Source organism: Schistocerca piceifrons, chromosome 6, assembly GCF_021461385.2.
Source record: "Schistocerca piceifrons isolate TAMUIC-IGC-003096 chromosome 6, iqSchPice1.1, whole genome shotgun sequence".
In the NCBI taxonomy this organism is placed as follows: Eukaryota; Metazoa; Arthropoda; class Insecta; order Orthoptera; family Acrididae; genus Schistocerca; species Schistocerca piceifrons.
In genome coordinates this window covers 347,297,892-347,324,914 of record NC_060143.1, presented here as the reverse complement: position 1 = coordinate 347,324,914, position 27,023 = coordinate 347,297,892, and the positions used below count along the sequence as shown (strand labels likewise).

Sequence of the window (27,023 nt, the reverse complement as noted above, 5' to 3'; positions counted from 1 at the left end):
TGCGAATTTTGGGACAAAACTTTGAGACATGTTCTAATTTAGTGTTCTGTTTCATTTTCTGTGGATGTTAACCCAAAAGCACTACACACAACACATATACGTCGTATTAATTCATCAGTTTCCGATCAACCATTGGAATGGAAAATGCATCTGCACAGGAACCAGGGTATTCCATGAGGTTTCGGATTTGCATAAAGATGACGTCAGCATCACGATATTTCGGTTTACGTCTACTCGACCAGCCTGAACTGAGGTTACACGTGAGACTGTTGATGCACGTCGCTGGCTTTATACTGAAGGTAGCTTCCGGTGGCCCAGGTACACAGGTTTTCATCACATAAATCACCCTATGCCGAGTTTAGCGCCATCTGACGTTTTTATTTTGAATTTAATGGCGTTTGGGACGCGCCTATGTAATGATCTCAATAGTGGAAAGCCAATTACGACCATACAAACATAAAGGCACACGACACCCAGTCCTCGAATGGAGAAAACCTCGCATCCGTGCCCCTTCGGTTAGCCATCCGTCGCCAGACCTGTATAATACTCTGAGTTGACAAAAGCTATGGAACAGCGATATGCACATCCATAGACGGCGGTAGTATCGGTACACAAGGAATAACAAAGGGCGGTGCACTGGTGGAGGTTTCATTTATTTTGTATTCTGTTGATTCATGCGAATATATTTCCGACATAATTTTGGCCACAGGAAGGTAATTAACGGACTTTGGACGCGTAATAGTACTTGGAACCAGACACGTGGGACATTCCATTTCGGAAATCGTTGTGGAATTAAATATACCGAGATCTACAATGTCAAGAGTGTGCCGAGAATACCACATTTCAGTCATTTCCTCTCATCGTGGGCAACGCAGCGGCCGAGGGCCTTCACTTAACGACCGATAGCAGCGGCGTTAGCGTAGATTGTCAGTGCTAACAGACAATTAACACTCCGAGAAATAACCGTACGACGAACGTATCCATTAGGACAGTGTGACCAAATTTGGCGTTAATATGCTATGGCGACAGACGACCGACGCCTCCTAGATTTCTGACCACATCGGTTGTGTTCTGGCGAAACCACAAGCGCCGGAACGAAGGGAACGGACGTTAGTGGACGGCTATAGACAGGCACCCGCAGAACAGATTGTAGTCATCCGTATCAAGTGCTTATTTGAACTTTGTCTATAGCGGAGATTAATAAACTGTTTGCATTAACTCTGACTTGGTTGCATGTCACTTGCGACACCTTTGTGAATACAAGTTAAGTATTACTCAAATGGTTCAGATGGCTCTAAGCACTATGAGATTTAACATCTGAGGACATCAGTCCCCTAGACTTAGAACTACTCAAACCTAACTAACCTAAGGACATCACACACATCCATGCCCGAGGCAGGATTCGAACCTGCGACCGCCGCAGCAGCGCGGTTCTGGACTGAAGCGCCTAGAACCGTTCGGCCACAGGGGCCGGCGTTAAGTATTGTCATTTTGCTTTATAGAAATAAAACTACTAATGTTATTTGCTTGAATTGGTGTATAGCATTCCGAGAACGCAGCAGCCTTTAAGCACCCTATAAGCGACGAGTGGGCAAGATCCGACAGGTTGGACCCTAGATGACTGGAAGACAGTGGCCCGGTCAGATGAGTCCCGATTTCAGTTGGTAAGAGCCGATGGAGCGTTCGTGTGTGACGCAGAGATCACGAAGCCATGGGCCCACGTTGTCAACAACGCACCGTGCAAGCTGGTCGTGGCTCATATGGTATGGGCTACGTTTACATGGAATGAACTGGGTTCTCTGTTCCAACTGAAGATCATTGACTAGAAATAGTTACGTTCGGCTACTTGGAGACCATTTGCAGCCATTCATGGAGTTCATGTTCCCAAACAAAGATGGAATTTTTATGAATGAAATTTCGCCATGTCATCGGGCCGCAGTTGTTCGCGATTGGTTTGAAGAACATTCTGGACTGCCCGACATGAATCGCACCGAACATTTACGGAACATAATCAAGAGGTCAGTTCGTGCACAAAATCCTGCCCCGGAAACAAATTCGTAATTATGCCCGGCTATAGTGGCAAACGGTTCAATATTGCTGCAGAGGACTTCTAACGAGTTGTTGACTCTATACCACGTCGAGTTTCTGCACTGCACCGGGCAAAAGGAGGTTCGACACGATATTACGAGGCATCCCATGACTTTCGTCATCTCTGTATATTGCTCCATCTATTGCGCGCACGCCCAGGAACAACGGCCGGCCGCGGTGGCCGTGCGGTTCTGGCGCTGCAGTCCGGAACCGCGGGGCTGCTACGGTCGCAGGTTCGAATCCTGCCTCGGGCATGGGTGTGTGTGATGTCCTTAGGTTAGTTAGGTTTAAGTAGTTCTAAGTACTAGGGGACTTATGACCTAAGATGTTGAGTCCCATAGTGCTCAGAGCCATTTGAACCTTTTTTTTTAACAACGGTGATACTGCATCCACGCCCTCCGTAGAACTACGGGCCCGCAGAATCAAAATTCAGTTGTGTAAAAAATATAATTAATTGTCACTGGATGTGCCATTAGGCGTAAAATTACAAATTTTCAAAGATATCAAATAAATCACCGGATCCAGTATTTTATCAAGTAGAAAGCTGCCGTTACGATTAATGTCTTTAGGCAAACGTATTTTCAGAGACTACTTGAAAACTGAATCCCTGAACGATCTAGTCGTGACCAAGATTTTTGTGGCAGCATAATGCCTAGAATGTCCATAGGAGATACAGTCTTCGACTATGACTGATGTGCTGGGCGGCGAAAGGCGAGACTGGCGACCACGCACCTTTCGTGTATTGTGTGTGTAGTCTGGCCAATGTAGGCTTTTCCACATTGACATGGCATTCTGTTGACTCCAGCCTTTCGTAAATTCTCGTCATCCTTTGCTGAAACCGAGAAGACCATAAGTTTTTGTAGGTGGTCAGTAAATTACTTTAAAATGGTGCTTCCTAAACATTCTGCTTAATTTAAGGAGGAATGCCCTGGTATTAAATAGCTTCTCCTCTTCCTTATCTTGTGAGTGATCACGTTTACTCCTGGTTAAAGCTGATCTAATTTGATGTGACTACAGTCCATTCCCTTTAAACACAGACTGTAGGTGTTGTATAGCTTCTTTACCGGACACACCCTGCGCCATGTGCAAAAGCGTATGGAGAACGTTCATAGTTTGTGAAAGGTGGTGATAGATATTCGCGTGCAAATAATAGTCCGTATGTATGGGCTTACAGTAAATAGAATGCCGTATTGATCCCTCCACTTTCCGACTGACTAAGACGTCTTGAAACGGAAGACAATCATCTTTTTCCATATCTATTGTAAAGTGGATATTCTCGTGGATAGACCTGAGACGTGAATATCTTTATAGCTCTTCGTGACCATGGCTGTACTTTCACCTTTCTGATTCGACGAACATTCAGGCACATCCCTACCTCACAAGGACTGACTCACTAAATCACTTATCACAGAAAATGTCTGGTACTTCAGTTCACTTACCTTGAGTGGTAAGTTGCGATGTGTAGTAATTACTTGAGAGACAGTAACTTTTTAGCCAAGATCGCTTGTAAACAAACTTTATTGTTGATTACCAGTTTTGGTAGGTATGGTTACGATCTTCAAATCTCGATAAAATGTTACTCCGTGTCCATTGCCATGAAGTACACAGTAGTGTGTGGATGAGACACAAGCATCTGGCTAGTTACTATGAATATTGTGGTTTTAACCTTGACGTGCCGATGCATCACACAACCCATTCCTCACATACCTGGCAAGGTTTTAGAAACAGTACTTGTACAGCTGGTATAGAAGACATCTAATAACCTTTTATAAGGACCTGGAGATGGTAATCACGCTTAGCGAAACAAGTAATCAACAATAAAGGTTGTTTGCAAGCACTTGGCTAAGACGTTCATCTTCCCTCATGTAACATCTGGGACTATTTGGAGCAGCAAATGAATCATCCTCACAGTACTGTGGCTCTACCGGATTTAAACATGACTGATTGGTGTCAGGTGGGTACAGTACACTCCAAGTACCTGGTAGCCGTCAGCGAGTAGCGTCAGGTGGATACGGCATACCACAAGCTTCTGGTGGACATCAGTGAGTGGTGTCAGGTGGATACGGCACACCCCAAGTCCCTGGTTGGCTTAATTGACGCTCTTATCAAGGTTCGACGTGATGTAACATGATATTTGCGTCAAGTCAGCTGGGGATGAACAAATTACGAGGGGCATTCAACGAGTAATTCAACACATTTTTGCCTGAAAGAAAGTTGGTTTTACTCAGGATTCCAGTACATAACATTATTCGCCATTATTCTGGCAACAAATCGCTATTTTTCAACATAATTTCCGTTCACTGCGTCAAACTCACTAGGAGGGCCTTACGCCCGCATGGTACCACTCTACTGGTCGACGTCGGAGTCATCACCATCCGCAAACTGCCTTCCGCGGAGTGCATCCTCCATTGGGCAAACCAGGGTAATTCGGAAGGTGCGTGATTCTGACTGTAGGGTGGATGAGGAAAGACAGTCTAATTAAGTTTTGTGACCTCCTCTCGGTCGCAGGTTCGAATCCTGCCTCGGGGATGGATGTGTGTGATGTCCTTAGGTTAGTTCGGTTTAATTAGTTCTAAGTTCTAGGCGACTGATGACCTCCGAAGTTAAGTCGCATAGTGCTCAGAGCCATTTTTTGACCTCCTCTAGGATGCGCAGACATTTGTGAGGGCTTGCGTTGTCATGGAGAAAGAGAAGTTCGTTTGCATTTTCGTGGCGACGAACGCGCTGAAGTCCGTTATTCAGTATCCTAAGGGCAGCACAATACACTTCCGATTTGATCGCTGCACCGTGAGGGAGGACATCAAACGCTGCAGCTTTGAACTTTTTCGTCGGAGGAGATGTGCTGAGGCGCCACTCCATGGATTGCCGTTTTGCTTCCAGTTCGAAGTGTTGAACCCATGTTTCATCGACTGCGACGATTCTGGACAAAACTGTCACGATCAGCCCCGTAACGTGCAAGCAATGCCGCACAGACTGTCTTCTGTTAGGCGGCGAAGAAGCCAGAGGGCACACACCTTCGAGTGCCCAGCTGGTGGGCGAGTGCATCAGCACTGCCTACAGAGACGTCCAATACAGCAGTGAGATGTTTGATTATGATCCGTCAGTCGCCACAAATCAGAATACCCGCACGTTTCAGCATTGCAGAAGTCACAGCGGTGTGCAGCCGTCCGGCACGCGGAAGATCGGACAGGTCTGCGCGAGATTGTTGCCGTGATCACAGGCGCCTCGCCCATCGTCTCACCGTGCTTTTTTTCACTGCCAGGACCCCTTAGATATTCTGCAAGTGCCTCTGAATACCTGCAAGTGACACGAGAAACTCAATGACAGCTCTCTATTTGGAACGCATCTCCGTTACAAACGCCATTTTAAAGGCTACGTATAGCGCCGCCATCTATCGGAATTTCATGAAACTATAGTGGCTGAAGCAAGGATGTTCCACTATGTCCTAAGGCCGGTATTACACTATCAAATTTCTTTGTCAAGGATTTGATCAAAGATGTGATCAAATATCCCGTCAAATATATTTGACAAAGATCTTTGACGTAGCACTAGAAGGGGTATTACACTGTCATCATATTTTTTGTCAAAGTTCAAGATGGCTGACAACAACAACTTGGTATTAACCGCAGCAGTTGCATGTGCCACAATTGCAGTATGTGTACATGCGGAAGAGGAGCAGGGGAAAAAAGGAATCATACCTGGGTGAAGCCGTGGGTTTTGCGACGACACGATAAAAGCATTCAACAAAACTTGTTACATGAGCTTATAGAAGAGGATTTCAAGTCGCACATCAATTACATAAGAAGGGATAAGCATACATTTCTGTATGTGCTCAGTGAAGTGTATCCTCATATCACAAAGCACAATATTCACTTAAGACCTGCTACATCTGCAGAACACAGGCTCACTGTAACACTCCGATTCCTTGCTACAGGAGAGGGTTAGATTAGGTCTCCAATCTTCTTAATCTATTTTTGTATTCAGGGTGCCTCACGTTCTAAAACGCCTCATCAGCTTCATACATCTCTATTAATTTTGTAGTTGTCCGCACACACCAATTGTATTTACCGGCAATGTTTATGAAAACACTACAGATGACAGAACGCTGCAGCGATGCTAGCGCTCCATGTGGTAACATGTCATACTGCAGTGAACAGAAGACAAGCGACTTCTTTGATCAAATCTACAGCGAGGCCCTAGATTTGATCAAATATTGGACGACATTTGACAAAGTTCCCTATTACACCATCAAATATCTTTGACAAAGATTTTTGACAAAGAAATTTGATAGTGTAATAACGGCCTAAGACATGCTGCGCTTTTTTCAACAGAAATTGACCGAAACTGTGTGATTCACTGTTGCACTTCCGTATGTATGCAGCTTGTGGAACGCTCGTGATGAGTCTCATCACAACAGTGATGTGACCCATCACAGCAGTTGCGCAGGTGTGATGGCCACGTGCAGATAAGCGGGCTGCGACCGTGAAGGTGCCTTTGAGCTGCCACGGCTGGCCCCAGGAGACTGCACAAAGCCAGCAGGTCCGCTGGGCGACCACCGCGCTGGAACTAATTACTGTTCTGCGTCGCAGCTCTCCGTGGCGCGCTACGTCTCAAGCCGCACGCGAAGCATTACTGCTGCAGCATACACCCTGCTGTGTGTAAAGCACAGTGCACAAGGTCAGGCTACCTGCTCTGTTCCGGCTGCACGCTGCAAGGAGTCTACGATTACTTACTCAGCATTATTATTTGCCTATTCGCAGAGGTCACGAGTGTGTGTGTGTGTGTGTGTGTGGTGGAGGAGGGGTTCGATTATCGAGGTTAAAATGTAAATGTCGTGTGACTAGGGACTCCCGTCGGGTAGACCGTTCGTCGGCTGCAAGTCTTTCGATTTGACACCACTTTGGCGACTTGCGCGTCGATGGGGATGAAATGATCATGATAGGACAACACAACAGCTAGTCCCTGAGCGGAGAAAATCTCCGACCCAGCCGCGAATCAAACCCGAGCCCTTAGGATTGACATTCTGTCGTGCTGACCACTTTTTTTTAATTTTTTTTTTAATTCTCATTTTGTTCATTTTCGTTTGTTGTATGTGCTCGGGGCGGACGTCGTAAGACATCCGTTTAAGTTCGTTTTTGATCGGTTAACTCAGTTTTTTTTATTACAGAGGGCTGCTAACCCTCTGACCGAACACGCTGAGCTACCGTGCCGGCTATCCACTCAGCTACCGAGGGAGGACAATTATCGAGGTTACAGCGTCTAGAGAGCTGTGTCAGTGTTGTTGATTCAACAGCACTAGTGGTGTGAAAATCAGCAGTCGAGGACGATTGCAGCGATTGAACGCGTTGTTCTCGTCATGGACAGACCCTCAAGAGTAATAGTAATTGCAATAAGAAGTGAGGAGAGTGTTTTTATTAACAGAGGTTATATTAGGTTGGTGCATAAGTTCGAACCGTTTCTGTTTTTGCATGTTGGTATTCCGGTTGGTAGTGGTTTATTTATAGATTGTAATTTTTTATTTGTAGTTGCCTGTTGCTATTTGAGTTCACGTATTGTCATTTTGTCATTTGCAGATAGTGAGTGGAACTGTGGACGCTAGAAAATGGAGTGTCTACTGGAGAAATCGGAACATTTCCGACGTATTGCTCTGTTTCAGTTCAATAGTGTGGTGACAATAGCGAAGGCAGACAAAAACATTTGCGCTGTGTATAGGGAAAATGCTACCGGACAGAGCACGACAAGAAAATAGTTTTCTGGTCTTAAGGAGAATCGTTTTGCCATTAGTGACGCTTCACGTTCACGACTATCTTCGGGGTTTGGTGGAGATCGTTTAAACTCATAAACCCACATTGATCCACATCAGTGTACTCGAGAACTGGCAAAAGTGATCATTTGCACGCAATAGCGAAGGTTCAAAAATCGGGTGAATGGATTCCGCATGCTCTAAGCAAAGAACACAAAAAGCGGGTGGCCATATGTGCATCTCTGCTTGCTATTCATCAATGAACGTGAAAAGAACCGACCATTCCTATCCCGTATCGTTACTGGTAACGACAAATGGTGTCTTTATGATAACATAAGGAAATTTAGAAATTTTTGGTAAGGACTATGAGACCAAACTGCTGAGGTCATCGGTCCCTAGGCTTACGCACTACTTAATCTAACTTATGCTAAGGACAACACACACACACACACACACACACACACACACACACACACACACACACACATGCCCGAGAAAGGACACGAACCTCCGACTGGGCGGTGAGGGGAGGGGGGGGGGTGAGCCGCTCGAACCGTGACAAGACGCCCTAGACCGCTCGGCTACCCCTCGCGGCATATAACGTAAGGAAAACGAAGGAATGGTGGAGCCCAAACAAGGCAGCAACTCCCCGTACAAAGATCTGGACGCATTCACAAAAGATAAATTTATAAATCTGGTGGAACAGCGACGGTATCGTGTACTACGAATTGATTCCCTGAGGTGTAACCATCACTGCAGACAGTTACTGTCAACAACTGAGACGTCTTGCAAACACAGTCCAAGAGCAACGACCAGGAAGTCTGCTTGAAGTGATACTATTCTGCGATAACGCCCGCCCATATTCTACTACGCTGAGAAAAAGACGATACGGGAGTGGGGTTTCCAAGTCATTTCGCACACACCTTATTCACCCTTTCCGCTCTCAGTCGAACAACCTTCGAGAAGCTTCCTTTCCGGGTGAAAATGCGCCCGAACATGAGTTCTTCGCCACGTGATTTCTACAGTCGCGGAATCGTTAATCTCTGGCAGACTATTGTAAACATTGAAAGAGAATGTATTCCAATTCCATGGTTCGGTTTTCATTTGATTGAACCTCATTTTTGACATCTTTCTAATGAATTTGTAGCCTTTCAGCCCCTTTCAGTTTGATTTGGTTATAGGTACGATTTGTACGCCAACAGACCAGACAATTCGCGAGGGACTCCGAATATCATTTCGATGCACACAACTGGGCATCAGCGTTACTTAAAATTATGTGAAACTTACTTTGATTCGCAAGACATATCGTAATTCTGATGTACGGCCTGTTTGGTGCCACTAGAATGGCAACAGAAGCCCACACAATAATAAAAACTGGCCTCAGATGAAGGTACGTGCATTTGAGGTGAGGTTCTTAACAAGTTATCAGTGTTTTCATGATTGGCTGTACAATTTTGGCTACTAAGTGCAGTGACTAGAGTTGTAAAACTAGTGTAGGCTACCGCAGACTATCGTAAGTAAATGCAGACTACGACAATTTTCCTAGTAGCCGTGGTCAGTTAAGACTAACGGCATTACATGTATGTTAGGTGTGTTGCATACTTATCAGGCGTTGCCTCATTTCGATCTCTTTGTGCATACAGTCAGTATCTTACTAGATTCTCCTAGAAACTGGAAGCCCTGAAATGTCTAGAAGCTGGTCGAAGATATATTAAAGGGCTGCGTAACATGTCGAAGAGTTTTGTTCATGTAGTTTTCTTCCAGTCAGTTACTTAAAAGTAAAATATATTTACACCAAATTTCAAACTGTCAAAATTAAATTTTGGTTTTATTGGAAAGTTATTGAATTTGTTACATCAATCATAGGCATGCGTTCGTAAAAATGAAAAAAAAAATTATCATACAACGCTAGGAAACGGAATTTACTTAAAAAAGGTAAGACTGAAGAAACACTGCAAATCAAAAACGTATCAAACTTCACTTCAATACTTCGTCAAGCTTATATAGAATATGTTTCTGTTATTTATAAACAACTTTCACACTTACGAATAACAACAGGAAACGCTTGCCTTTGACCATGAAGAAATTTTTATTGAGTATAAAATAATAACAATAATTATATAGATTTTTTTATGTCGATGCATGCATCGAAAGTAATTACTTAGTTTGCATAAAAGTGCAGAAGTCCCGTGATTAACTAATTTTTATCACTCCCAAAATTTAATTTATATTTTGCACTAACACTGAACGATGTGTGGTTGTAATTATGTCTAAAACAAACAAACAAAACGTAAGTCGTTGGCTTTCTGTTTCTATCACACATTCACTTGTATTTCTTTCCCTACCAATGCAACCAACGGTACCCGCAATCTTACCATTTACTACGTCATACATATATATATATATATATATATATATATATATATATATATATATATATTTATACCGTAGTTATGGTAGCCCGCAATTATAGCAGTGACATACTTCAGTTAATAATACTAATATTATTCTCGTATCAATGAAAAATGACGAACAAATGTAACTCGAAGTTTTTGTTTGTTATTTTTAAGCCTAATATCATCGCAGTGATAAAATAGACCTCAGTGATAAAATAGACCTGTGGACCTGCAACTCTGGACAACCAACAACCAAAATATAAATGTATCCACAGAAGTTGTGGGCCTGAGACTATACGTTATTAATGGAACCTCGTAGTAAAGCCATTTCAAATTAGCTGTAAATAGCACGATATCGTGTCGCCGCAGTAATCCCGCACAGCGTCCTGATAGAGCGTTCACAGTGCAGTAAGTGACCGGAGATGCAATTACCAAACTTCAGCGGCGCGAAACACGATCCTAGCTCTGCCGGACGAGTTTATCTGTTACTGTCTGACGTCAAAGCACTGAAGGAGGAGGGTAGATAGGGGTTGTTGGGTATCCTAACGGGACGTCTGGGTTGTAATTACTCAAGATACAATTACGGCGAGAAATGGGAATACGTCAACGGCGTCCTTTTGGAAAGGATACACAAACCATGACACAACGATCGAACAAACTGATACGAACAACTCGAGCGTCATGTGTACACAGTTAGTAACCCGACTCCCGTTTTGAATTTGTTTCATCTCGCCGAGTTCGATGGCATTTATAATTCAACCTGTATATGCAAATAATAATTTCACTTCTCATTCTACGAAAATGTATAAATATTCAAATTTCATTCAGTTCCACTTGGAGGCATGTCGAACTCATATTTCAGAGAGAAGGTTGCGTATGAAAATTACCCGCAACTGTTCATCCGTGGAAAAGAAACGAAGAAACTGGTACTCATTGCTTACACACACGAAAACAATATTTAAATGGCGCGTTTCTAGCAGTTTGTCCATCTTCTTCGCGTGAAAAACGTTATTTTTTTTTCTCATGCAAAGAATTCTTGAATTAAATGTATACCGGCAAATGATGAGAAGCAAAGCAAAATTCACTACAAAATATTTTACTAACATATTACTGTCATTCAAATAGTGCCCAGTTTGCCCTATTTGTGTACAACTATGCACTAAATATTCAAAATGCGTCGTGGAAATAAAATATATTTGTAACTGTATGCAGTAATTGTTTTTATTTTCATTACGAGGAAGACTCTGGAGGTACAAAATACCGTTATCAGAAAGCTCAAAAGTGCTTGTTGGTTGGTCGATTTGTGGGAGGGGTCCAAGCAACGATGTCATTGGTAACATCGGACTGGGAAAGGATGGAGAAGAAAATAGGCTGTGCCCTATCAAAGGACCTATCCTGGCACTTGCCCGAAACGATTTAGATAAGTGACGGAAAGCCTAAATCAGAATGGCCGTATGCGAGTTTGAACCGTTTTTCTTCCGAATGCGAATCCAGTGTGCTAACCGCTGCGCCACCCCGGTCGATTGCTTCATAGTCCTACAGTTAAGCGTGTATAGTAAGTTGAGAGGAGATTCCTCTCTCTTCTCAGAAAACACGATTGGAGATCGAAATAATGAAATATAATGTTGGTGAATCTTTGCAGCAACATGACATATTTGATTAAAACTAATGGTATATATAGTTCTTCCTCATACAGCTGACAAAAAGTCGAGTTTTGTAGCTGTTATTTCTTCTCTTCCGGTTTCAATGCCTGCATTTTCGTCAATTGGTTATTACCCATCCTTTCAGCCATTGTATCAGTACCTTCCTTCACAACGTTTGCAATTCTAAAATTATTCCAGACTTCTCCGATCTGCTCTGATATTAGCACACACATACGAGGGGCATTCAATATGAAATGCAGCCCTTTTTTTCTTGGCCACGTTCGGTTCAAAAATGAGGAATTTGTTGTGGGACATCATGGAATATTTCCACTAAAGTCCCTATAGTTTCATGAAGCTTTGAAGGATGGTGCCTTCAAAATGGCGACTATAACGAAGGTACGTTCCAAGCAGACAGCTGTCATTGAGTTCCTTTTGGCGGAGAACCAGGGCATCTCAAACGTTCATAGGCGCTTACAGAATACCTACAGATACCTAGCAATGAACAAAAGCACGGCGACTCGTTGGGCGAGGAGCCTGTCGTTATCGCAACAAAGTCGCGCAGACCTGTCCGATGTCCCACCTGTCAGACGTGCGGACACTCTCACTCGAGGTGGTCAACTGATCAGAATCAAACACCTCGCCGCTCAACTGGACGCCTCAGTTAATAGTGCCGACACACTCGTTCATCAGATGGGGTAGTCAAAGATGTGTGCCCGCAGTGTTTCTTGCCACGCAACGGAAGACCATAAAGAGCAGAAGGACCATGTGTGCGGAATTGCTTATGCAATACGAGGCTGAAGAAAAAGTTCAAAACCACACTCAAAGCCGGTAAAGTCGTGGTGACGACCTTCTGGGACTCTGAAGGTCATTTCTGTTTGATGTCCTCCCTCACGGTGTAACGATCAACTCTGAAGCGTATTGTGCTACTCTTAGGAAACTTAAGAAACGAATACAGCGCGTTCGTCGCCACAAAAAGCTAATCAACTTCTCCGTCTCCATGACAAAGCAAGGCTTCACTCAACTCTGTGCATCCGAGAGCAGCTCAGAAAACTTCATTGGCCGCTCTTCCTCAACCACCCTAGTGCCCGGATCTCGCACTTTCCGACTTCCAACTGTTTGGCCCAAGGAAGGATACTCCCCACGGGAAGCAGTACGTGAATGATGCGGAGGTTACTGATGCAGCAGGAGATGGGAACCGACGTCAGCCAGTGGAATGGTAGTATGAAGGCATAAAGTACCTCCCACCAAGGCGGCGGCGTAAGGCCATCGCACTGAACCAAGTTTATTTTGAAAAATAGGGTTTTGTAACAAAAAGAGTGGCGAGTAATACGGTGTACTGAAATTCAAAATGAAGCCGACCTGTTTTTAGAATGAAATGTGTTGCATTATTTCTTAAATGCCCCTCGTATATATCTACATCTACATCTACATGGTTACTCTGCAATTCATACTTAAGTGCCAGGCAGAGGGTTCATCGAACCATTTTCATACTACTTCTCTACCATTCCACTCTAGAATGACGCGTGGAAAAAAGGAACACCTAAATCTTTCCGTTCGAGCTCTGATTTCTCTTATTTTATTATGATGATCATTTCTCCCTAAGTAGGTGGGTGTCAAAAAAATATTTACGCATTCGGAAGAGAAATTTTCGCAAATAGATCTCGCCGCAAAGAAAACCGCCTTTGTTTCAGTGGCTTCCACCCCAGCTCGCGTATCACATCAGTGACACTCTCACCCCTATTGCGTGATAACACGATGCACTTTTTCGATGTCCTCCGTCAATCCTACCTGGTCAGGGTCCCATACCGCGCAGCAGTACTCCAGCAGAGGACGAACAAGTGTCAGCAGAGGACGAACAAGTGTAATGTGGTCCGTCTCTTTAGTGGGTTTGTCGCATCTTCTAAGTTCTGCCAACGAAGCGCAGTCTTTGTTTCGCCTTCCCCACAATATTATCTATGTGGTCTTTCCAATTTAAGTTGCTCGTAATTGTAATTCCTACTTACTCAGTCGAATTGACAGCCCTTAGATTTGTGCGATTTATCGTATACCCAAAATTTATGAGATTTCTTATAGTACCCATGTGGATGACCTCGCACTTTTCTTTGTTTCGTGCCAATTGCCACTGTTCGCACCATACAGAAATTCTCTCTAGATCATTTTGTAATTGGAATTGATCGTCTGATGATATTACTAGACAGTAAATTACAGCGTCATCTGCAAACAATCTAAGGCGGCTGCCCGGATTATCACTTACACACTTATATAAATCAGGAACAGCAGAGGGCCTATGACACTACCTTGCGGAACGCCCGATATCACTTCTGTTCTACTCAATGATTTACTGTCTATCACTACGAAATGTGGCCTCTCTGAGAGGAAATCACGAATCCAGTCACACAACTGAGACGACACTCCACGTGCACGCAATTTGATTAATAGTCGCTTGTGAGGAACGGTATCAAAAGCCTTCTGGAAATCTACCCTCTTCGAAGTAGTTCTACTTCCGAAACATGTTTTGAACTTGTAACTTACCGAATTTTCCACGTATGAAGGCTGATTAATTTCTGCAAATGTTCGCATCTTGATTTGGTTCACGACATATAGAGTGTGGGTAGTAAATCCCTCGTTACCTTCTACGCGCGCAGATGTTGCCGGCTGGAGTTGGTGTGAAGCATCCTGTCACATGGTGGCAGGACTGGTGAAGAGCAATGTTTACGTGTTTCGAGTGGCAGTATTGGTACGACGCAGGCGATGCATATTCTTTTGCCGACGTCGGTAGCAAATGAGAATTTGTTCCCCATCTTGTAACTTTTTTCCTTAAGATACCGTTTCGTACTACGATCTTTAATCTGACACTACAACACAGCTCCTTGAGATGCCGCCAGTGTGGCGCTCTTATTACAGAAAAAAAGATGCCGATGGTCCAGCCAAAACTCTCGCCACGACGACAAGCAAAGATTTACGGAATAGATACTTTTCAAGACCACCCTTAAGAAAAATGTCCGTCAGCATAGATGGATTTTCGTCAACCAGTTTCACTAACAATCATGAATAACTGCAGCAATTTTTGATATCCCGACCTTGTTCCTTCAGAATCTGAAAGAGATACTTATGCTTCAGTGAGTCGTAGGATGTTTTAGAATCTTTGAACGTACAAACTGCTGTTTAATAAATTGTTTGACGTCTGACAATTAGTTTCAGAACTAAAATTTCTTCTGGACTGCTTTATTCAATTTATTCAGCACAAATTACAATAGGCTTGTTGCGCAACATGACTTACATTAAAATTGCCAGTTTTGTATTAATGGCAACTTACATCCAATATCGTGAGTACAGTGATAGGTCGACCTGTGTTCACACTGTTTATACACACTACTGGCCATTAAAATTGCTACACCACGAAGATGACGTGCTACAGACACGAAATTTAACCAACAGCAAGAAGATGCTGTGGTATGCAAATGATTAGCTTTTCAGAGCATTCACACAATGAAACTCGGGACCTTTGCCTTTGGTGGGCAAGTGCTCTACCAGGAAGTTTCATATCAGCGCGCACTCCGCTGCAGAGTGAAAATCTCATTCTGGCATTCACACAATGTTGGCGCCGGTGGCGACACCTACAACGTGCTGACATGAGGAAGTTTCCAACCGATTTCTCATACACAAACAGCAGTTGAACGGCGTTGCCTGGCGAAACGTTGTTGTGATGCCTCGTGTAAGGAGGAGAAATGCGTACCATCACGTTTCCGACTTTGATAAAGGTCGGATTGTAGCCTATGGCGATTGCGGTTTATCGTATCGCAACAATGCTGCTCGAGTTCGTCGAGATCCAATGACTGTTAGCAGAATATGGAATCGGTGGATTCAGGAGGGTAATACGGAACGCCTTGCTGGGTCCCAACGGCCTTGTATCACTAGCAGTCGAGATGACAGGCATCTTATCCGCGTGGCTGTAACCGATCGTGCAGCCACATCTCGATCCCTGAGTCAACAGATGGGGACGTTTGCAAGACAACAACTATCAGCACGAACAGTTTGACGACGTTTGCAGCAGCATGGACTATCAGCTCGGAGACCGTGGATGCAGTTACCCTTGGCGCTACATCACAGACAGGAGCGCCTGGGATGGTGTACTCAACGACGAACCTGGGTGCACGAATGGCAAAACGTCATTTTTTCGGATGAAACCAGCTTCTGTTTACAGCATCGTGATGGTCGCATCCGTATTTCGCGACATCGCAGTGAACGCACATTGGAAGCTTGTATTCGTCAAAGCAATACTGGCGTATCACCCGGCATGATGGTATGGGGTGCCACTGGTTACACGTCTCGGTCAGCTCTTGTTCGCATTGACGGCACTTTGAACAATGGACGTTACGTTTCAGATGTGTTACGACCCGTGGCTCTACCCTTCATTCGATCCCTGCGAAACCCTACATTTCAGCAGGATAATGCACGACCGCATGTTGCAGGTCCTGTATGGGCCTTTCCCGAAACAGAAGAAGTTCGACTTCTGCCCTGGCCAGCAGATTCTCCAGATCTCTCACCAATTGAAAACGTCTGGTCAATGTTGGCCGAGCAACTGGCTCGTCACAATACACCAGTCACTACTCTTGATGAACTGTGGTATCGTGTTGAAGCTGCATGGGCAGCTGTACCTGTACAAGCCATCGAAGCTCTGTTTGACTCAATGCCCAGGCGTATCAAGGCCGTTATTACGGCCAGAGGTGGCTGTTCTGGGTACTGATTTCTAAGGATCTATGCACCCAAATTGCGTGGAAATGTAATCACATGTCAGTTCTAGTGTAATATATTTGTCCAATGAATACCTGTTTCTCATCTGCATTTCTTCTTGGTGCAGCAATTTTAATGGCCAGTAGTGTATGTACGTGTAGCGCCGCCAGCTGCCTGTGGGGTTTGTCTACTCACCTCGCGGCGCGTGTCCGGGACGCTGCAGTGTGGCTCAGTGCGATCGCCTAGCGCGCCATCCGGAACCTGCAACACCACAGCCAGCTGTCACACACAGGTCTGCGGCTCTTGGCAAGGGGTGATCCTAATAGTCAAAGAATACACTCTCACAGGACCAATTCACTGTTGGTGAATATGCTGGAGACGTGTGGTGGAAGAGTTAGGTACACTAGACATGTAAGCGCAATCTGTGCATGACGCTGAACCCACACACCTCTGTCTCTCTCTTTTTTCTTTTATACATCAGCGTGAGTACACTACCCACCCATCAACAGTTACATTATTTGGCCTTCTACAACTACAAAAAAGTACTTTTTTGACATAGAAAAGTACTACGTTCAAGTAACTAAACAATATATCTTCGCTATCAGCACTAATACGAATCCTTAATTTACAAAGATACAAGTAATAACTAAGTTTCTCTGACCAAAAAATGTTAGAAACAGGTTTGTAAAGTCACTGCTCTTTGATGGAATGATAATTACCCAGAAGAAATGGTGGCTGCTCCTTCTTCGCACGCCTATCGTCAGGTTTTAAAATGAAAATTTATGAATGAAAGGCACAAAATTGGTGTAATATTCTACAATATTTATTATTTCCTACACTAACCAGTTTTTGGCTCTTACGCCATTATCAGGTACAAAGATAAGTACGTGGTGCTGTGAAATTTTGTTGGTTCAAAGTTTTAAGCTAGTGCATGTACAGAGTATCACCATTTCCTAGGATGAAGATGTTAATGTTAAAGTTAGGAATGAAATAGGCCGGATTATTTCAGTATAAATGCGATGTTACATTATTTAACTAAGATAAAATATGTGGCATATTAATTAATGAACTACGGAGGAATTACAACAGTTTTACGTAGAAGAACATAGCTGAACACTAAACTTGGTGATATGTTCCAAAGGTGTGGATGAACAAAGTAATATTGTATTTAATAGATCCTAAATTACAAACAGATAAGATATAATAGTGTTATTAAGCAGGTGGATGAAGCATGTTTGATTACACGAAGTAAAATTTCTTAACACAACGAGAGAAATTACAGTAGTTGAACTAAAGGAAATGTGACATGTGAGTAAGAGGGGAAATTTATGACATGGTCTGGGTGGGATTCTGAGTAGTAACTGCAGTTAGAAGTGACGAGTAAGTGAACTGTGTCTGGCCATTCAGTTCTAAGCTTTGGTTGATAGACATGTGTCTATTAATTTCCGCTGTTTAAGGATAGTTCATCTTCTTTCCTTTATGGATGTGATGTAATACTTCATGACTCACCTTGTAACTAAGGCCTTCTTTAAGCAGATGGTCTGCAAAAGCAGAGTCTCCTTTTCCAAGTTGCCAATTTGTGTGGTGTTCCTTCGAGTGTATAGATATTCCCCAGCCAGACTGACAGTTATAAGTAATTTTATATATTCCACTCCCATTCTTTTCCAAAGCTGGAGTGCTGTCTTTACCATTTGGCAAAACGTGTCCAACAGTGTTGCGCACATAAAAGAAGGCCTTACTTTTGCAGATCTCCTACTTAAAGAAGGCCTTTGTTGCAAGGAGAATCATGAAGTACTGCATCATATCCATAAAGGAAAGAAAACGAACTATCTTTAAATAACGAAAATTAATAAACACATGTCCATCAACCCCAAGCTTAATACTGAATGACCAAACACAGTTCCCTTACTCGCCACTTCTAACTGCAGATACTACTCATAATCCCATCCAGGCCTTGTTGTAAATTAACCCTCTTACTCACATTCCATATTTTCCTTTAATTCAGCTACTACAATTTCTATCGTTGTGTATGAAACTTTTTACTTTGTATAACCACAGCTGGTTCACTTACATGCTTAATATTATATCTTATTTGTTTGTAATTTACTTTGTACAGCCATATTTTTGAAGTATGTCGCCAAAGTTTATTGTTCAGTTATTTTCTCCTATTTATCATAGCTACAATTTGTCTACAGTTCATTAGTTAATGTGTCACATACTTTATCCTAGTTAAATAATCTTACATCGCATTTACACTGAAATAATCCCACTTGTTTTATTCCTAATTCTAACAATAACATTTTCCATCTCTGGAAATGGAGGTACTCTTACATGTACTAGTTTAAAATCTTTGATCCAAAACAAAATTTCACTGCACCACTTACTTATCTTTGTACCTGTTGATGACGTAACGGTCGAAAACTTGTTCGTGTAACAAATAATAAATATTGTAGAATGTCCAGTGTACAAAATATTCTACCAAAAAGCGACGGAACAGTCAATCAATGCATTGAAATAAATATTATTATACATGAAACAACAGCCTAATCGGTTTTTATTAGGAGAGCAGTAATTCTTGTAGGAAATTGTAGCTAAGTTTTCTTAATCCTGAGATTGATTGTTCCCTCTGTTGGTGGAAGTTGGGACAGGGAAGATTAACTGATTAATATCTCCAAAGTCTGATTTATTACAATCACAAATGTCTGAATGTCTTAATGCCAAGAAATACAAATGAACATGGAGGACGCTGTGACAATCTCATCACATTGATGGTACAGATCCCTGTGTGGTGTAGCGACATGTTGTAAAATCAAGAAAGATGAAAAATTCTGTATGTTTTCCTTGGTTTACGTTTGATGTTTCCTGTTTCATTTCGCACTCGGACATGACTTGTTCCCTGGCGCTTCCCGGCGACGCCTGATGTCGGTTTATTGAATTTGTCGGCACCGGGACAACATTTCATCGAAGTAGCAGGGCCTGCATTTACATCAACGTGATTACTCTGCTATTCACAATAAAGTGCCTGGCAGGGGGTTCAATGAACCTCTTTCAAGCTGTCTCTCTACCGTTCAACTCTCGAATGGCACGCGGGAGAAACGAGCACTTAAATTTTTTTTGTGCGACCCCTGATTTCTCTTTTTCTCGTGATGGTCATTTCTCCCTATGTAGGTGAACCTACTAACAGGGTATGCTATATGTGGATACTACCTATCCCAACGAACTGATAATGATTTTACCAGAAAATGTTTACAATGAGTGTCTCAAAGCGGAGAAAGATGTCAGAAGCACGATCTACCTGCTTCCAGGCGGCGCAGTTGACTGGCTTATAGGCAACACACATTGCACACGACCCCGCACATTGCCTATGCCCTGCCACCTCTCAGGGATATTATCAGTTATGAAGACGCCTAGGAAGCATCAGGGGACTGTCTTTAACAAAATGATCCCCGTGACATGGCCCATCACCCCTATACATTTGTCGCGAACACTTTGAAACATGCTTCGTATATGGGATGCTGCTGATAATGGATGTGTTTGTCCCAAACCAGTCTGACAATCGATAAATAAATAAAAGTTCTCTCTGCTTGGTTCAAATGGCTCTGAACACTATGGGGATTAACATCTATGGTCATCAGTCCCCTAGAACTTAGAACTAATTAAACCTAACCAACCTAAGGACATCACACACATCCATGTCCGCGGCAGGATTCGAACCTGCGACCGTAGCAGTCGCGCGGTTCCAGACTGAACGCCTAAAACCGCTCGGCCACCGCGGCCGGCAAAAAGTTCTCTCTATTGGGCAGCGTACGTGAACTTTATAATGATATATTTCCAGTATTTGCAAGCTGTAGAACACCATCTGTTCAAGATCTGTTCAAGGATGTATTATGCGATTCATCGTTACTGCCAGCTTTCACCATTAGGCCGCTGTGCCTTCACATTAATTTAGGGGGCAGCAGCGAAAACGCTGCCGAACGCGTTGTTGGTTTTCTGCGGCGTATAAAAGGGCCGTGGTCCGCGATAGGAAACAATTCCAGCGAGATTTAACAACCAGAGTTGTCACCCGAAGATGGGAAAATGGCGGCCGTATTGGCTACTGAAATATCGTGTCAAGAAGTTTGTATGATTCGGCTATATATCCGATAATAGTATTGTAATGAAGATCTGAGTTTAACGTGCCGACGCCGCCGAGATCAGTCCAGACGAAGGACAACTACAGACAAAACAACATGGCTGGTACGTGGACGTCGGAGCAAATACACTTTTAATAAAGGTGGTGAAACAGGAGCGGTGTTGGTACAGGCTGATTCAGTTGTTTATTACAGACGAACTATCAAAGATACAGACACGTAGCGCATGTCATTGGATAGAGGAAGGCTCAAAGTTTTATGTTCGCACAGACGCTATACATACGTTCAACATGAGCACCATGCGGTGCTCGTGAAATATGGAAACGGTAGACCATTTCATACCAAACACGGATCGTCCGCAGCTCGTGGTATGCGGTAGCGTTCTCGCTTCCCGCGCCCGGGTTCCCGGGTTCGATTCCCGGCGGGGTCAGGGATTTTCTCTGCCTCGTGATGACTGGGTGTTGTGTGATGTCCTTAGGTTAGTTAGGTTTAAGTAGTTCTAAGTTCTAGGGGACTGATGACCATAGATGTTAAGTCCCATAGTTCTCAGAGCCAGAGCCAAACACGGATCAAAAAGTCCTTGACTATTGAACCGACAGCTTCAACAATTCGATTTCTCAGCTCTTGAAGAGTAGTTACCATCGGTGGGACGAAGACTGTCTTTTATGTACCACCACAGAAGAAAATCGCAAGGTGTGAGATATGGTGAAGTGGGAGGCCGAAACCAACGAACAGGACCTTGCTGTACACTTCTTTCAAAGCAGCGTAGAGGGATGGTGTTGTTAAGATAACGCCGTACCTCAAGATGAAATTGAGCGGAGTGCGTCATGCACAAAAATGAAGTCTGTGAAATATTCGTGAAGTTGAGGTAAAAAAAAAAAAATTGCTGTATGTCCAGGTATGACATGCCTGTCACAGTTCCCTCCGCAAAAAAAGAAATGTCCATAAACATTGTGAACAGAAACAACACAAAACACAGTTTCGATGAGTCTCTTTCATGTTCGACGACGATGCAAGTATTTTGAGAGCCGCATATTCTTGCATTATGGTGGTTTGGTTTACTTTAACCAATCTATGAAACTTAGATTCGTCCGAAAAGATGACTCGTTCTGAAAAAGTTTCCTGTGACATATCCTGGTGAATCGAAATGCAAAACTCGTATTTTCTGTTATGGTCGCCGGGAAGCAACTCCTGCGACTTCTAAGACTTCATACACAGGCGTCATTTCAAAACACACAGCATCGTTGATTGAGGAAATTCTTGGCCTAACTCGGACACGCTCGACATTTTCACCAGATGTGCGAGCTGACCAACGATCTTTCCTTTGCATATGCAACCAGATCCCAAGAATTTTGTATGCCAGTCATAAATCTGCTTGTGCACAGGCGGCTTCTTGCTGAATTGATGGTGGAATGCACATTGCACTTCGACAACAGACTGACTTTGCGCAAATTCCAAAACAAAATGATTTCTCTTGCAGTGTAGCCACCATGTTGCTACAAACAAACAGCGTAGTTGTGTCAAAACTTTGAACTTACTGTATCCAGTGACATGTAGACGGTTTATTTTATCGTTGGTCTATAGTCCACATCTGAAATCTGTTCTTTTTTTAATCACCTGGTATCATGTTAAAAGTAATCATTGCCACAGCAAAAAATGCAGGACCGAGGCGTTTTCCAGACTAATGTAAAATTTATAATGTGTTAGGCCAGAGTTAATGTCTCCAGAGAAATGATTCGTTGTTCAGTGTGTTGATGTGCTCACACCCTTTGCCATTGTTTGCTCTGCTCATGTTCGATTATCGTTAACAGAGCTTTCGTAGCTATTTTACGCATGGCCATTTTCGTAAACAACGTTTAGCGGCTTTTGCGCCTGACATGGCTGAGAACTGCCGCTGGAGAGCGCTGCTCTCGAAAATCATACTGAGCAGATACGTTCGATTTGATGGACCAGCACATTTCTGAAGGTCCACCGACCGTGTCTGGTGAGATTCACAATAAGAAACACACCATGTGTTAAGGCGACTTTAACATGACTTTACGGTATTTGGTAATGCGAGGAGCCACAGTTCTGTTGTCTCAAACTTGAGCAGTACACAACACACGCAGGTTCACTCAGTAACTGCATCCTATTCAGGGCCAGTGCGAAGTGTGTTGCCACCCTATACGAGAATTGAAAAATTATGCCCCCTCTTCTTTACTAACATTGGTTCCCTCGATATCACCACCTCCTCCACCATTATTACCACCACCACCACCACCACCACCACCACCACCATCATCCAATGGCACAAAAATGCAAATCAGTTATTATACTTTTAAAAATTAAACTAAAGTGAACAGACGTCCTCATTTTCTGTTGACTGTCCTCAATTTTCATGTCTTGTCATCAATTCCTTTAAAGGTGACTGAGAACTGAATATACCAGTGCAACCAAATTTGGCATAATTTACTTATTTAACTGCAAGAAAATGGACTGATAAAGATGTGGAACTATTTTCTGATGTGAAAGAATTTTTCCTTGAATTTGGAAATGATGCAATAATGGTGGGAGACATGCCGAAGAATCAAACTATGTCGTTTCTACGACGTTACTGCACAAGGTGAGTGCTACTGAAACTTGACTGATCAACCAACAACCTCGTCACATTTTTTGATAACATAGCAGATTCGTTTATACCTATCGAGTGAGGTGGCGCTGTGGTTAGTACACTGGATTCGTTCTCAGAAGGACGATGGTTCAAACCCGCATCCAGCCATCCAGATTTAGGCTTCCCGTGACTTCCCTAAATCGCGCCAGGCAAATGCGGGATGGTTCCTTTGAAAGGGCACGGCCAATTTCCTTCCCATCCTTGACACAATGCTAGCTTGTGCTCTGTGTCTAATGACCTCGATGTCGACGGGACGTTAAACCCTTTTCAGTTACAACTTAACCATGAAACCCATCATCACTGTTATTAATAATACGTGTTTCAACGTTCAAGATTACGAATGATTCTAAGAGTTCATGCGCTAACAGTGCACGAAACCTAGTCTCTATATGCTTTAAATCAGAAAACGCCCTTTCGCTAGTTGCTTGTGTAAGTGCAACCGTCAGCAAAGTGCAATATGCAACATAGAGACTGCAGTACGTACTAATGTGTAAATTGTACTTGTAGAGTCTTGTACTGTGGTTCAATGGCTCTGAGCACTATGGGACTTAACATCTGTGGTCATCAGTCCCCTAGAACTTAGAACTACTTAAACCTAACTAACCTAAGGACATCACACACATCCATGCCCGAGGCAGGATTCGAACCTGCGACCGTAGCAGTCGCGCGGTTCCGGACTGCGCGCCTAGAACCGCGAGACCACCGTGGCCGGCCTTGTACTGTGAATAAGCAAGGAAGAGGATGTTGTTATGGGTGCCGGTATCCTCTTTCTGCAACACAATTGCACATATGGATTAATTGGTCCTTACTTACAGGATGCTGCTACTTAACTTGAATGGAATCCATGTCGTGGTACAAGCTCATCAGTAATAGCCCTCTTGCAGACAATATCGGTAATCTTGTTATTACAAACTTAGACACTAATCTGGTCGCTATGTACTATCGTAGCCTGTGAGCCGCTCTGCGATTGCACTGACAAACCCCAAACTGGAAAGTGAGCTACTGAGTCACTGAGGCCCTCCGGTCAGTGGCTGCAGCCTAAATACATACTGCCGAGGGGGCGTTGGCGACGTGTTGCTTGTCAGTGTGTCTCTGGTGTCTCTCGTGACCGGTGCGCTAGATCCAACGCCTGCTACCGATCTTCGCGCTTCATATTTGCCAACCGGTGTGCTGGCGACAGCTTACGCCAGCACAATACATAAAAGTAGACATCTTAGGTGTTGCAAAACAACTCAAATCACTTAAGAAAGGCAAGTGTTCCGGTCCAGATGGTATACCAGTCAGGTTCCTTTCAGAGTATGCATCACAATAGCGCCTTTCTTAGCAATCATTTACAACCGCTCACTTGACGATAAGTCTGTTCCTAAGGACTTGAAAGCAGCACAGGTCACACCAATATTCAAGAAAGGAAATAGGAGTAACCCATTGAATTACAGACCCATATCACTGTCCTCAATTTGCAGTAGGATTTTGGAGCATGTACTGTACTCGAACATTATGAACCACCTTGAAGAAAATGACTTATTGATACATAACCTGAAGTGTTGGCAAATGTACCAACACCTTGTAGATATAGGAGGCCGAAATGCACGCTATCTAACGCAGACGGGCGTGAATTCTGGAACAGGATAAGTAGTGAATTCTAATAAGAAAAGTATGCAGCTCCTCGAATACTTAACTTTTATTCTATCCTTGTTGTGAATACAGCATTCTTGATGAGACATTTCATACGATAACTATCAAACTATGTAAGGCTAATGGCGCCTTGCTAGGTCGTAGCCATGGACTTAGCTGAAGGCTATTCTAACCGTTTCTCGGCAAATGAGAGAAAGGCTTCGTCAGTGTAGTCGCTAGCAAAGTCGTCGTACAACTGGGGCGAGTGCTATTCCGTATCTCGAGACCTGCCTTGTGGTGGCGCTCGGTCTGCGATCACACAGTGGCGACACGCGGGTCCGACATGTACTAAATAGACCGCAGCCGATTTAAGCAACCACCTAGCAAGTGTGGTGTCTGGCGGTGACACCACATAACCAACACGGATTCAGAAAATATCGTTCTTGTACAACACACCTAGCTCTTTATTCCCATGAAGTAATGAGTGCTGTCGACAAGGGATCTCAACTCGATTCGATTCCTAGATTTCCAGAAGGCTTTTGATACCGTTCCTCACAAGCGACTATTAATCAAATTGCGTGCATATGGACTATCGTCTAAGTTGTGTGGCTGGATTCGGGATTTCCTTTCAGAGAGGTCACAGTTCGTAGTGATAGACGGTAGATCATCGAGTACAACAGAAGTGATATCTGGCGTTCCGCAAGGTAGTGTCATAGGCCCTTTGCTGTTCCTGATTTACATAAATGATCTACGTGATAATCTGAGCAGTCCCCTTAGACTGTTGCAGATGACGCTGTAATTAACTGTCCAGTAAAGTCATCAGACGATCAATTCCAATTACAAAATTATCTAGAGGGAATTTCTGTATGGTGCGAAAAGTGGCAGTTGGCACTAAACAAAGAAAAGTGCGAGGTCATCCACATTGATACTGAAAGAAATCCGATAAATTTTGGGTATACGATAAATCGCACAAATCTAAGGGCTGTCACTTCGACTAAATACCTAGGAATTACAATTACGAGCAACTTAAATTGGAAAGACCACATAGATAATACTGTGGGGAAAGCGAAACAAAGACTGCGCTTTGTTGACAGAACACTTGGAAGATGCGACAAACCCACTAAAGAGACAGCCTACATTACACTTGTGCGTCCTCTGCTGGAATATTGCTGCGCGATGTGGGATTCTTACCAGGTAATAAATGCAAAGAAGGGCCGCTCGTTTCGTGTTAACGCGCAATAGGGGTTCAAATGGCTCTGAGCACTATGGAACTTAACTTCTGTGGTCATCAGTCCCCTAGAACTTAGAACTACTTAAACCTAACCAACCTAATTACATCACACACATCCATGCCCGAAGCAGGATTCGAACCTGCGACCGTAGCGGTCACGCGGTTCCAGACTGAAGCGCCTTTAACCGCACGGCCACACCGGCCGGCACAATAGGGGTGAGAGTGTCACTGATATACGCGAGTTGGGATGACAGTCACTGAAACAAAGGCGATTTTCTTTGCGGGGAGATCTATTTACGAAATTTCAATCGCCAACTTTCTCTTCCGAATGCGAAAATATTTTGTTGACACCCACCTACGTAGGGAGAAATGATCATCATAATAAAATAAGAAAAATCAGAGCTCGAAGGAAAGATTTAGATGTTCCTTTTTCCCGCGCGCCATTGGAGACTGGAATGGTAGAGAAGTAGTATGAAAATGATTCCGTGAACCCTGTATCAGGCACTTAAGTTGAATTGCAGAGTAACCATGTAGATGTAGATGCAGAATACTGAGATAAAGCTTACAGAGACAAGGCGCACAATTTCTACAATTATGTCCTTTTGACAAACAATTCGTGACATTCCGTTCCTTGTTAGTTTTTGTGCATATGTCAAATTTTAAGAAAACGACAGCTAATTTGTTCGAGTGGTGTGACTCAAGCACTCAGGACAGAGGGACAAACTGACACCAACTCATTTTTATGCACGGATTTGATGAACTGCACTTACCTTTTACCCCTGTTAGATATACTA

General features: G+C 43.5%; 1 long non-coding RNA gene across 1 annotated transcript in view; it reads right to left on the bottom strand.

Moving 5' to 3' along the window:
- LOC124802985 overlaps positions 1–27,023 on the bottom strand; it is a 548,870-nt gene that overhangs the window by 93,598 nt on the left and 428,249 nt on the right. Inside the window, exon 2 of the long non-coding RNA XR_007017177.1 lies at positions 16,800–16,865. This is a non-coding gene — a long non-coding RNA (uncharacterized LOC124802985). The remainder of the gene's footprint in view (positions 1–16,799; positions 16,866–27,023) is intronic.